Source organism: Mobula birostris, chromosome 4 (assembly GCF_030028105.1).
Source record: "Mobula birostris isolate sMobBir1 chromosome 4, sMobBir1.hap1, whole genome shotgun sequence".
Taxonomy (NCBI): Eukaryota; Metazoa; Chordata; class Chondrichthyes; order Myliobatiformes; family Myliobatidae; genus Mobula; species Mobula birostris.
This window is the reverse complement of record NC_092373.1, coordinates 8,222,790-8,236,456: the sequence shown is the minus strand read 5'-3', so window position 1 is coordinate 8,236,456 and position 13,667 is coordinate 8,222,790.

Below are 13,667 nucleotides of genomic sequence, written 5' to 3'. Positions count from 1 at the left end.
GTCCAGGATGCTGGGGAGGCCAGTGCCCATGATGGAGCTGGCTGAGTTTACAACGTTCTGAAGCTTATTCTGATCCTGTGCAGTGGCCCCTCCATACCAGACGGTAATGCAGCCAGTTAGAATGCTCTCCATGGTACGTCTGTAGAAATTTGTGAGTCCTTGGTGACCTACCAAGTCTCCTCAAACTCCGAATGAAATATAGCTACTGTCATGGATTTTTGTAATTTCATCAATATGTTGAACCCAGGGATAGTTGTTCATAAATGTTGACACGCAGGAACTTGGAACTGCTCACCCTTTCCACTGCTGAACCCTCGATGAGGTGTGTGTCCCCCAGACTTCCACTGCCTGAAGTCAAAATCTATTCTTACTGATGTTGAGTGCAAGGTGACTGTTGCAACACCACTCAATCAGCTGATCTATCTCACCCCTGTATGCCTCCTCATCACCATCTGAAATTCTGCTGACAATAGTGGTATAATCAGCAAATTTATAGGTAGTGTTTGAGCTGTGCCTAGCCATAGAGAGCGTAGAGAGAGTAGAGCAGTGGGATAAGCACATATTCTTGAACTGTACCAGTGTTGTCAGTGAGGAGGAGATGTTACTTCCAATCTGCACTGACTATGGTCTCCCAGTGACGAAGTCAAGTATTCAGTTGCAGTAGGAGGTACAGATGCCCAGGTTTCAGAGTTTGTTGATTGGAGTTGAGCATATGATTGTGTTAAATTCTGAACTGTAACCAATAAACAGTAGCCTGACGTAGATACTACCATTGTCCAAGTAATCCATGGTTGAGTGTACAGCCAGTGAGATTGCATCCACTACAGTGTATATAACTATTGTGGCGACAGGCAAATTGCAGTGGATCTAGGTCCTTGCTCAGACAGGAGTTAATTCTGGCCATGACCAAGCTCTCAAAGCACTTCATCATAGTGGATGTGAGTGCCACAGGGCCACAGACATTGAGGCAGCTCACCCTGGTCTCCTTGGACATTGGTATGATTGTCACCTTTCTGGAGCAGGTGGGAGCCTTCAACTACAGCAATGAGAGATTGAAGATGTCCTTGAACGGTGATGCCATTTGGTTGGCACAGGTCTTCAGAGCACTACCAGGTACACCATCAGAGCCTGTTGCTCCGTGAAGGTTTACCCACTTGAAAGATATTCTGCAGTCAGTTTCCAAGATAGAGATCACGGAGTCACCAGATAGAGCAGGGATTTGCACAGGTGTTGTTTTATTCTCCCCTTCAAAGCATAAATGGTGTTGAGTTCATTTGAGAGGGAAGTATCGCAGCCATTCATGATGTTAGCTATTGCCTTGTAGGAAGTAATGCCTGCAAACCTTGCCAGGGCTGATGTTCATTTGATTCCGTCTCTAACCTCAATCTGAATTATTTTCGCTCTCTTAATTTAGCCTTCTGAGGGTTGTATCTGGATTTCTTGCATAGTTCTGGATCTAAAATTCTCTAAGCTTTCGTAAATATTTGTCTATCAGTGCCCTAATCATTTGCCAATCCTGTAACTATGATACCAATCACAAACAAGAGAAAATCTTCAGATGTTAGAAATCCAAGCGACACACAAAAAATGCTGGAGGAACTCAGCAGGCCAGGCAGCACCTATGGAAAAGAATACAGTCAGGGTTTTGGGCCGACACCATTCATCAGGACTGTACTCTTTTCCTTAGATGCTGCCTGGGCTGCTGAGTTCCTCCAACATTTTGTGTGTATGTCTAGGATACCAAGATCCTTCCACAGAGTTTGCAAATGCTTATCATGAGATAAGTGTTTCATTTTAGCTTTTCCTGCCAAAATGAATAATTTCACGGTTTCACAAATTATATTTCATTTGCCAAAAGTTTGCTCAGTTATTTAACCTAGTAGTACTCCTTTAAAGCCCTCTTGCTTCCTTTTCACACTTTTTTTCTGTCATTAGCAAATTTAGCAACCAAACATTCGGAGCTTTCCTTCAAGTAATTTATACAAAATGCAACTTCTTGAGTTCCCAGCATACTGTAAATCTCTGCAACATACCACACATCTTGCCAATCAGAAGATTACCCATTTATGTTTACTTTCAGTTTACTGTTAGCCTGCCAATCTTCTATCCATGCCAATACATTACCTCCCACAACATGAGACCAATAACCATTAATGCTGCATTTCATCAGATGCCTTAGAATCATACTCATAGAATACTACACTATAGAAACAAGTCCTTTTACACATCCAGTCTGTGCTGAACAACTAATCTGTCTAGTCCCATCGATCTGCACCTGGACCATAGCCCTCCATACCACTCTCATACATGTACCTATCCAAATTTCTTTTAAACGTTGAAATTAACCCTGCATTCACCACTTCCACTGGCAGCTTCTGAGGGCGGAGCTTAGTCAAGATGGCGCTAAACGGATACTCCTTTGTTTGCATCTTCGGAAACAGCTCTATTTCCATCTTTAATATCTCTATTTTTCCCTTTCAGGGTTCTTTTGAAGTGACCTGGAGTTACACGCTGACTTCGGTTCCTTGTGGGAATGGGACCCGCTCTGGGGATTTCATGACTGGCCATTATCTGACATGCCAAGGGCGCGGACCAAGAGTTCAGCTTGCCTTTGGAGGCCTAGGATCTTGGGGCTCTGGAGATAGCCGGATCGAAGGTCGGTGTCCCAACAGATTGGTGTGTCCTGGGAGCTGGAAGATTTTTGGCTATGTGCCCAGAGACCTGAGATTTTTGGGCACAGAGCTCGGAAAAAGCGATGCAACGGACTCTAAACATCGTAAACCAGCGAGTTGTTTATTATGTCTCCCCTCTCATTGTGAAATGGAGACATCTCTTTCTCCCTTATTAGGGAGAGAGAGAACCTGTGGTATGTCGAATACCGGGTGAATGCGTAGTCTTTGGAGTACTGCAAGTCTGTGTCTTTGCTGTTGCTTTGCTCACACTTGAGTGCTCGGTGAAGGGTGCCAATGCATTTTTTGCTGGTGGGGGAGGGGGGATCATTGCTCGCTGCCACTTATGAGTGGGAGGGAGGGGAGCTGGGGGCTACTTTGGGGTTCTAACATTTAACTGTCATTCATTCTTTGGGGCACTCCTCTGTTTTCATGGATGGTTGGGAAGAAAAACATTTCAGGATGTATATTGTATACATTTCCCTAACATTAAATGTACTTTTGAAACCCTTGAGCTTGTTCCACACTCTCACTAGCATCTGAGTGAAGAAGTCCCCCCAATTTTCCCCTTAAGCATTTTACCTTTCTCGCCCAGACTCAAGGGAAAAAGCCTGCTTGCATTTACCCTATGTATACACTTCATAATTTTGTATACCTCTATCAAATCTCCCTTCAATCTTCTACATTCTAGTGAATAAGACCATGAGACCACGATACATAGGAGCAGAATTAGGCCATCTGGCCCATCGAGTCTGCTCTGCCATTCAATAATCTTCTAACCGTCCCTATAACTTAGGTTTCCAAGTCCTGGCAACATCCTTGTAAATTTTGTCTGTGCTCTTTCAATCTTATTTACATTCTTCCTGTAGGCAGATGACCAAAACCGGACACAATGCTCTAGATTAAGTCTCACCATCGTCTTAGAAATTTTCAACATATCATCACAACTTCTGTACTCAATGCATTGATTTATGAAGGCCCTATCTACCTGTATCACTGCAAATCTAAATTTAGTACAGGTACATTGGAGTTTGGCATTTTCTTACTTCTTTACCTGCAAGTGCTCTTGGAACAGGACCGTTGGGATTCAAGTGCTATCTTTCAAACCATATGAACTTCTTGACATTGGCGAATAGCTCACCATAAGGGGATGAAGCAGGGAAATAATGGCTTTTGAAATGATTGTCATAGGACCGTAGGGAGTATGAGCACCTGTTTTTTTATTCACAGGCTTTTCAACATTTCTTCACTGAAAGGATAGAAACTATTTTGAATTCTCTATCCAAATCATCTCTAGAGGCTTAATAACTGAGTAAATTCAAGACAGAGATTGATATATGTTCAGATAACTAAATTTGGGAAATGGGGTTAATGCAGGAAAGTGACGTTGAGATCAAATTGTAGCCATAATCTTAATGAGTGCCAGAGACGGCACCAGGAACCAAATAGACCATTCCAACTTCTTACACCCTCATGGCCCAACATTCTCACACTTACACGGTGACAGTTGTCTGTTCAGTAAGTGATTTTAAAATAGTGTTTGTGAAGAGATTACAGTGCTATATAGGTGGGGAAAATCCCCTCGGGGCTTTGGTATAAATGACTGTCTATAGCAAGGTACAGAGCAAAGTAGGGCAGGGAGAATCCTCAGCCTAAAACAAGCAGACTTCTTTGTATAAATACAACCATTCAGAGAACACAGAGCAGTACAGCACAGTACAGTAATACATAGGCCCTCCACTGTTTTCTTCATCAATGTCCCCATCTAAGAGTCTCCTAAATGTCCCTAGTTAATCTGCTTCTACCACTGTGTACAGAAACCTACCTCTAATATCCACCCTTATACATTCCTCCAATCACCTTGAAATATGCCCTGTTGTATTAGCCATTTCCACCCCAGGCTAAAGTCTCTGGCTGTCCACTCTATCTATGCTTCTTATTATCTTATACATCTCTATCAAGTCACCTCTCAGCCTCCTTGACTCCAAACGGAAAAGCCCGAGCTCACTCAACCTATCTTCATGCTCTCTAATCCAGGCAGCTTCCTGGGACATCTCCTCTGTGACCTCTCAGAAGTTTTCATATCCTTCCTATAAGGAGACGACCAGAACTGAACACAATACTCTGAACACAAGTGTGGTCTAACCAAGGTTTTATAGAAGGAGACGACCAGAACTGAACACAATACTCTGAACACAAGTGTGGTCTAACCAAGGTTTTATAGATCTTCAATATTTCCTTGTGGTTCTTGAACTCCATCCCCTGACTAATGAAGGCCAAAGTACCTTACACATTCCTTCACCACTATTCATGCCTTCTCATCTGCTTCCAAGCATCTGGGTAAGGAACTATCCTTCATTATTTTCTTATTGGAGGCATGCATTAGGTATAAAATGGAACTCTTTGTTGAAGATAGCTTCACCTTCTGGTGACATGCCCTTTTCCTGATGCTGCCAGACCTAAGCCACAGTGAATTAAATGATATAACTATATGCTAGTTCCTTCAGGTTGCCATAGTCGGGGAGGTACTGAGGGTAAGCTCTCACAACCTATTAAATGCTCCCAGAGGCATGGGTCTCAAACAGCCTCTAACAACCAATTCCTGCACCTGGCCTTCATATGTGACTTAGCTACTAAGCCTGGCAGAACCATTTCCACTGACAGAAGAAGGGGCAAAGGCAGGTTACTGGCACCCTAGAACCAGTCACTTCAGGCAGATGAGGATCAAGAGCTCATCTCGGAGAAGGAAAACTCTGATCTCAAACCTGCACTACTCTGTGGCTATACCTACTCATGGGGAAGGCTTCGGGACTAAATCCCGAGGAAAAATCCAGAGTGGGATTGAATCCCTCATTGAGTTCAACGCTGACTGGCAACTCCTGTGATGCCACTGGTTCCAAGCTGTATCAGTGACTGCCGTTCCTTTGGATCCAGCAGTGGGATGGAGAGGGGGAGCCAGCTATAAGGGCAACAGATTGCTTTCAATATCATACTATTCTGGCTTGCATATCTCGTAGACAGCTAGGACACAACATCCATGGTCAACCCTGACCAACGGAGGGCCTCGACCATATGCAATGAGTCTAAGCAGGACTGGTGGATCTCAAAATTGTCTGTGGTACCAAAACCCCAAAACTTAAAACGGAACACCAGTAGATAATTCAGATTTCAAACACGTTAATGCAGCATGAACCAGCAAGTCCTGGAAATACAATTTGACATGCACTTCAAGCTACAAGCTGCAACACAAAAGAGGATTTCTACTCAGCAGCCGCTGAAAAATCAGCCATATAGCTCTAGTAAATTGTTAAATGTGCACCACTACCCTTGTAGTGAGCTCTCAGGGTAACTCAGAGATCCGTCAAGAGTTAGACCAAGGGGAAGCTACTTGCAGGACATCACAGTAATGCGGCCTATAGTTTTTCACGATGGGCCCTCCTAATCGGCAGAGCAGCACACATGTCTCATTCAATGACTGAGGATTAAACCAACTTAAAAAAACTTAATTAGTAAATAAAGAGAGAACTATTACAATGATACTTTATTCCTATTGGACCATAAGATATAGGAGCAGATTTAGGCCATTTGGCCCATCAAGTCTGATCTGCTACTCTATCATCCTTCCCAACCCCATTCTCCTGTCTTCTCATAACCTTTGACGTCCTGACTAATCAGGAACCTATCAACCTCCATCTTAAATGTACACAACGACTTGGCCTGCACAGCTGTCTGTGGCAATGAATTCTACAGATTCACCACATTCTGGCTAAAGAAATTTTTCCTCATCTCTGTTCTAAAGGGGTATCCCTCTATTCTGAGGCTGTGACCTCTGGTCTTCAACCACTATAGGAAACATCCTCTCCACATCCGCTCTATTGTAGTGTAGCTGGTGAAGAAGTAAGTACTTTAGTTATAACATTAAAATTTACAAGACTAGGATATGGTACCGGATGAGGCTTTATAAGACTTTGGTCATACTACACTTGGAACATTGAGAGCAGTTTTGGGCCCCTTATCTAAGAAAAGATGTGCTGGCACTGGGGAAGGTCCAAAGGAGGTCCACGGGAATGTACCCAGAAATGGAAGTGTTAACATATGAGGAGCGATTGATGCCCCTGGGTCTGTACTCACAGGAGTCTAGAAGAATTGGGCAGGGGTCTCATTGAAACCTGACAAATATTGAAAGGCCTAGATAGGTTGGAAATAGTGGGAATATTTCCTATAATGGATGAGGCTAGGACCAAAGGGCACAGCCTCAGAATATAAGGACGTCCCATTGGAACAAGATGAGGAGGAATTTCTTTAGCCAGAGGGTTTTGAATCTGTGGAATTCATTGCCACAGACAGCTGTGGCGGCCAAGTCATTGGGTACGTTTAAAGTGGAAGTTTTTGATTATTAAGGGGTGTAAAGGGTTCTGAGGAAACGGCAAGAGAATGGGGTTGAGAGAAAAATAAATCACCCATGATTGAATGGGGTAGCAGACTCGATGGCCCAAATGGCCTAATTCTGCTCATAAGTCTTATGGCCTTATGGTCAAATGTTTGACAACAAGATTGATGGAAGATGGTACTCAGTTAGGACAGTAGAGAAATAGAAGATCTAAAGATGACAGCATTGCAGTAGAAGGTGAAGATGGCATAGTTGCTACCAAGGCAGAATTTCTTTGAGAGATACTGGCAGAATCGGGGCTATGAAGATGTTGATGATGTGAATGATCAAATAACTGGAAATGTGTGATAACGAACTGCTGCTGGATAGTGGAGCTTGACCTGGGGAAGAGTGGCAGCATGATCAGCTGGCAAGTACATAGTTGAAAGTATAGCAGCAGATGAACACAAAGAATCCTGGTGAATAAAAAGGATGACCACTGTTAAGTGCTTCTGGTACATGAAAAAGGTTGCTCAGAAAATATATGGCACCCTGGAACTTTAAAAATACAAAGCATTGTCTGATTTTTCATTCTTTAACTGGATGGAAAAGTAACTGTTAATTTCCCATTGACTATCATTTCAAACACAAAATGCCTGATTGCAGAATCATCATTATGCTGTTGGTAGAAAGCAAAACAAGAAAAGGGGAGATGTGTACTTTAGCTTCTGTCTGGTAATCTGTGGTAATGGATCACCCATCTATTATTGTCTCTTTACAGTCCATTAAAAGCTACCCTTGAGCATCAAATTACCTTGATTTAAATGTACATAACGTGTTCTTTCATCAGTAGCATCCTCTGATGCGATTAGCGATGGTACAGGTAGTTCTGGGAGTACAGAGCATTGTTGTGCAGTTAACTGTGGCAGTACCAATGCATTCACAAGCTTCAGAGCAATCTTCTGTGATAAATTTTTCCCCAACCTATTCACAAAAGACAAAGAGAATTTACATTTTCTTCAATTATTAAAATGATTTGTTTATCATTCCAAGATCTTTTTAAATCATTTTTAAATTTGCTAATGCAGAATTCAATTTGCTGACAGAAACTTGTACATTTCATTTTGACTCCTGTATTTATCCCTGTTTTGTCTCCAATTTCTTTTCAGCATCCCCACTTGCATTAGCAAAGCATAATTTGGCCCAGTGGGCAGACATTCTGAATAGCCAGCTTAACTGGCAGTGGTATCAGAATGAGCAGGATTACAGTGGGTGCCCCAAATCTTCAGGCCATGCAGCTCAGGGACTAGTGTTACTATGATTTTGGTGCTACATCTGCTGGATCATAAATATATGTGTTGTGTGAGATTGCATACATTGTTTTGCACCGTGACCCTGGAGGAATGACATTTCATTCAGCTGTATACATGTGTATGGTTGAACAACAATCACACTTGGACTTGAAACTGTGGGGTTGGTACCACTTGCACAAGCAGTGTAGGCAACCCAGTCAATTATGGCACAGCAGTATTATCCATAGTTGCATGGGCGGGAAGCAAACATGGGAAAGAACCAATGAAAAGAGAGCGTTTTACTCTACTGTTCCTTTTGAGAACTTAGCCTTTGTTTTAATGTAATTGACCCCCTCAGTGCAGCAGTTACCATAGGATGCAAGACCACTAGTTCTATTCCAATACGTTTAATATAATTCAAGGCATTTCTCAGCCCCGAAATATGTAGTACCCCAGGCATAGTCTCTTGACTTCAGTTAGAAGGCGTGGTGGCGGCCATAGGAAATCGGAACATTCATTTACCTTCCCAATTATACCTCATGTCTTTATTCACATCAATATTTACGTCATTCTACAAATGCCCAGTTGAGAGCATCCTACCAAGCTGCTTCACTGCATAGTATGGAAACCGCACTGTGGTGCACAGGAAGACTACAACAGGTAGGCAAACTGCTTAAACCATCCTTGGCACCAGCCTACCTACCATTAAGGACATATATACAGAAAGGTGCCGGAAAAGGGTCAAAAACATTATGAAGGATCCCACCCAGCCTGCTCATGGACTGCATGTCCCACTCTGATCAACGAGGAGGCTACATGACATTCACGTCAGGACCACCAGACTCAAAAATAGCTACTTTCTCTAAGCAGGAAAGGCTGATCAACACCTCCACCCACTAACCCACCCCTTCACATCCCCAATCACTACTACTTCAGCATTTCCTGTCAGTTACCCTATAAACAGACACTCCTGTGTCTAGTGTCACTTTACTAACATATAATCAATCTATGTATTAAGCTACCTTATGTATTTTGTACTTATCGCGTTATTAAATTGTAATTGTATTGGATCTAGAGTAACAATTATTTTGTTCCTTTACACTTGTGTACTTGAAATTGCATTAAATAATCTTGAATTCTACAGATAATGAGCCACATCATATACTGTACTACCTACCAGCTCCTGTCTGATATTTCTACCTGAGAAGTACTGAAGCGAAAGTTCGCATCTGATAAGAAAAACTAATTGAATCCAAATTCAATTAACAGACCATCTTCTTAAAAGCTTCCATGAATACAACATTCAGTGTTGTGTTTTAAAGTGCAAAAATTAATCTCCCCTGCCTATTTTGGAGACACAGGAGCCTATCTTACTGTTCCTAAGAGCTTTGGTTCAATAAAACATACAGATTGATCCAGTGAAAACAGCAAAGTCACTGTTTATGAAAGAAAAATGCATAAACTGCAGATATTCTGAGAAATGAGACAAATACCATGCACTTGTTTTGGGCAGTATCTGTTTCCAATTTATTGAACTGTCAGGATAACCATATACTGTATATGAAAGAGAAATGTGCTATAATTTAACTTTTACTGATAAACTCATACTGTTTTGGCCGAAGTTACAAAATATACCTGCTTTCCTATACGTTGTATGGATCTTACTGATTACTGGAAGTTGTTTTTTGAGGAGTTGAATGAGATATAACAACATGTTTTACACACACAAAGATGTATGATATAAAATGGTATGAAATAATATCAAGATTCAAGACTGTCTAATGTCATCTCCTGTATACAAGTGTAAAGGAGAATGAAAGAATTGTTAATCTGGATCCAATACAATTCCAAAAAAGCACAATAGGATAAAGAACAATCATAAAAAATACAATAAATGTAAATAAATAAGATTGCTTATACACACAGATTGATTACATGTCCATAAAGTGACGCTAGACACAGGAGTGTCTGTACGTAAGGTGACTGACAGCAAATGATAAAGTAGTGGTGGTTGGGGGTGTGGAGGGGTGGGTTAGTGGGTGAAGGTGTTGCTTAGCCTTAGTGCTTGGGGAAAGAAACTTTTTTTGGAGTCTGGTGGTCCTGACATGGATGCTGTGTAGCCTCCTCCTTAATGGAAGTGGGTGGGATCCTTTGTGATGTTACTGGCCCATTTCTGGCACCTTTCTGAATATAAGCACTGTTGAGAGAAATATTAAACATGACCATCACATTGTAATGAGCTTTTCTTGCGTGGCTGAAAGAACAAAGGAGCAAATAATTTATAATTGTTTAAGATTGTTTCATTGTTTAATGTCGTTTCCAGTATACAGGTGTAAAGGAGAACCAAGTAATTGTTACTCTGGATCCAATGCAGCACAAACAAATTCAATGAGATAAAGAACACAATAATAATAAAAAACACATGAAATCTAAATACATATGATAGCTTATATACACAGATTGATTGTACGTCAGTGCTGTGTAGCCTCCTCCTTGATGAGGATGGGATGAACAGTCCAAGAGTAGGGGAAGGGGGATCCTTCATGACTGGCCTTTGTCTGGCACCTTTCTGTCAGAGAAGTAACAATTGCAAGCATCCCAGAAATATAAGTTATTGCAGTAAGTGGATCTTCCAGTGTACATTAACAAATATTAAAGCAACGTACACAATATGTTGGATAAACACAGCAGGTCAGGCAGTTCGTAGATGCTGCTTGGCTTGCTGAGTTCCTTCAGTATTTTGCATGTGTGGCTCTGAATTCCCAGCATCTGCAGAATCTCATGTGTCTAACAAGTAGTGAATGCTGATTTTACCTCATAATACTTGTTTTGATATGTGCATCCACATTTATTGTAGGGGACACATTGGAAATCACTGAGTATGAAGCCTGGTAAGCATTCACAGCCCTCGATGCTGGCTGCTTCACATTCTGAGGGAGCATCGAAGTCACCACACGAAGCAGGGCAGGCTGACATCTGCATATTGTACTGGCTGTTTTCTGGACATACCATCTCTGTGGATTGTAATGAAGCAAAAGATCATTGCATGTAAGTTAAATAAATAAATTTATGTAATTGGTAAAATAGATAAGCAAATGCCATTTATTTATTTATTTAGATGAAACTCCTTTTAACCCGGCGTCTCCAGAGATGCGGCTCGTTAGCCACCGAACTCAGTGAGAAAACCACCCCGTACATTATGGTCGATATGACTTGGGTTCCACCAAACCTGAGCCCCGATCTGCGTGAATACTGGGTAATTACTGCCCCCATGCAGTCACCCATCAGCAAGAAATAACAGACCATACACTGCATACAATTATAAATTTACAAAGTTCAGCTTTATAGAACAGTTAGTAGGAAAAAGAAAAGGAAAAAAATAAAAAGGACCCTTTACAGTTAACCGAGTCCAAATGTACACTCAAGTTGGAGCTCATCTTGAAGTTGTCTTTAACTCAAGCACTGGACCCACAGTTTGTGTGAAAGCACACACCACGTTCCAAATGTTGCTCGGGATCCATCTCCAACAAACGGGTTCCCCCACAGGAGTACTGGTCCTATCTCCTTGAGGCCATTCATCTGCACAAAGCACCTTGTACAACAGGGACAGTATCCTCAACCATCTTCCCTCCTGTCTTCTCCCAGCTCCCGCCAAAAAGACCTCGACCCACACCAGTGACCATCACAAAAACCTCTCTGCCCAATGTTCTCTAGAACCTTCTCCCGATTTCAGCATCCTGATTGGATGACAATGCATTCGTAAGAATTCATCTTTAGCTCAAACCCAAATATGCTCTTATGGAACTGCTAAAATGAAATACCTTCAGCATAGCAGTAAAAATCTTAACCAGAGCGTTACATAGAGTTACAGGCCCTTCTGGCCAAGTGAGCAGCACTGCCCAGCAACCCACCTATTTACTAGTAGCCTAATCAAAGAACAATTTTCAAAGACCAATTAATCTACTAACCAGAACATTTTTTGACTGGGAGGAAACCGAAGCACCTGGAAGAAACCTACGCGATTCACAGGGAGAAAGTACAAATTCCTTACAGATAGCCCTGGAATTGAACTCTGACGCCCCAAGTTGTAATAGCGTGGTGCTAACTGCTATGATACCGTAGCCCCCTATATGAAGATGATAACACTTTTCCCACAAATTCTGTAAAGTGTCCTCCAGGTTTTAATTTCTGTTTTTATTTCCAACTTCTGTGAAGGCAAGAAAGCAAAAACAGACAATCTCATCAGCCCTTCTGTCTGAAAAATGGTTGCAAGTGCTTCAACCTCTTCTAAGGCACTCACATACTTATGCCCACTATTGTTATGGATGGCGATGCCCTTGCATTATGCTCCTCCCATTAGCTACTTGATTGTTCATCACCATTCATGACTAGATGTTGGACTGCAGAACCTCAATCAGATCTGTTGATTCTATGATCGCTAAGCTCTGTGTATTGCAGCTTTGTTTGGCTGGCACATATACATAGGCAGTGAAATGTGTTGTAATTTAACTTTTACTGATAAAATCATACTGTCTTGGCCATAGGTACAAAGTATGCCTTTATGAATCTTACATTTTTTAAACAGGCTCAAGAACTGATTTCTGAAAGTTGTTTGGAGGAATTGAATTGGGTATAATAACATGGGTTACCTTTACACATACAGTATAATATCAGAAAAATAACAATTGCAAGCTTCTCAGGAACATAAACTAGTGTACACTAACAATGATCAAAGCAACATATACAAAATGCTGGAGGAACAAAGCACTCAGGCATACTGTGAAGGTGAGAAAGCAAAAACCTATTTGAAGTCCTACTTAAGTGTGTCCAGTGCCGCTCCTGACATGACTTTCTGCACCCACCTCACCGAACCAGGGTCGAACCTTTGCCTACCTTTATAGTAACAGTAGTTTGAACAATATGGGAGGGATTTCGGGTATGAGATTACACACAAAACGTGTATACAAGAGCGGCTAGACAGTTTGGATCTGTATTCCATGAACTTCAGAACAATGAGGAATTCAAGTGTATGATTTTAAAGGAAGAGGAGTTTGACAGGAGATGGTTTCACAAGTTGAAGGATCACAAACAAGGGCATATAGTTACAAAATAATGGGTTGGTCATTTAAAATTGAGGTGTGTAGAAATTTCTTTTTTGGGAGGGGTAGTGAATCTGTAGAAATTTCTGCACCTGAGGGTGGAGGATATATTTAAGGTGGGGATAGATAAATATTTGAATGATCAGGCACTGAGGTTTCTGGGGAGCTGGTACAGTAGAAAAATTGAGACCAGCTTAGAGCAGTCATGATCATATTGAAAGGCAGAGTAAGCTTGCGA